The sequence below is a fragment of the Limulus polyphemus genome, unplaced genomic scaffold (genome assembly GCF_000517525.1).
Source record: "Limulus polyphemus unplaced genomic scaffold, Limulus_polyphemus-2.1.2 Scaffold2975, whole genome shotgun sequence".
Lineage (NCBI taxonomy): Eukaryota > Metazoa > Arthropoda > Merostomata > Xiphosura > Limulidae > Limulus > Limulus polyphemus.
The window spans coordinates 20259-21041 of record NW_013668585.1 but is presented as its reverse complement, the minus strand read 5'-3'; the positions used below and the strand labels follow the sequence as shown (position 1 = coordinate 21041).

At 41.9% G+C, this 783-nt stretch overlaps 1 protein-coding gene across 1 annotated transcript in view; it reads left to right on the top strand.

Annotated features, from left to right (window-relative positions):
* The window catches only part of LOC106468349 (centromere/kinetochore protein zw10 homolog), a 19878-nt gene that overhangs the window by 6166 nt on the left and 12929 nt on the right, over nt 1-783 (top strand). The gene's annotated exons all lie outside the window — the stretch shown is intronic.

The following is a 783-nucleotide window of genomic DNA, read 5'->3' as shown; positions in this document are numbered from 1 at the left end:
GATAATTAACAATAACTTAATTAAATGTACAGAATTTACAAACACAAAATTAAAATTCAACAAAGTCTCTTAATTTTACGGGATGTATCATCTTCCATACTGATCTCTGTCTCGTTGGCTTCTGCTTCACGTGGGGTTCATCTGCTCCATCAGGAAATGTCCTATTATCGGTAATAGACACATCAGTGGTAGTAACTTCATTTAGGGCTTCACTGTTTCCCTTCTCAAAACCGGGTAGAGTTTCTTCTTCGACAGTGGCTTTTTCGGGTGATACGTCTTCAGCAGCGTCATCTGTTCCATTGTTCAATTCGTTCCAACTGAAATGTTCTGGACCGTGATAACGCCAAAGCCTGTTGGCATGCACCACCTTTGGCTTACCTCACCGACCACATTTTATCCGAAAAGTCACGTCTGAGAGACGATCTACTATGTCATATGGGCCTTCCCATGGAGATGACAACTTAGGAGACGTCCCTTTGGTCTTCCTGGGATTATACAACCACACCTTGTCTCCTGGTACAAAGCTGACTTCAGTAGACTTCTTATCATAACATAGCTTCATGGAATTAGTAGACTTTTTCAAGGTTGAATGTACTTGATGGTGAATATCATCCATCCTTTCAGATAACACTTTCACGAACTCTGACACATTTTCAAGCCAGCTCTTCGTAAGGTGAGCATCCTGTTATCAGACCCACTGGCAACTGAAGTTCCTGACCAAACATTAACTTTGATGGAGTGTAACCAGTGGCTTCATGCTCTGCTGTTCTATAGGCCATCAAC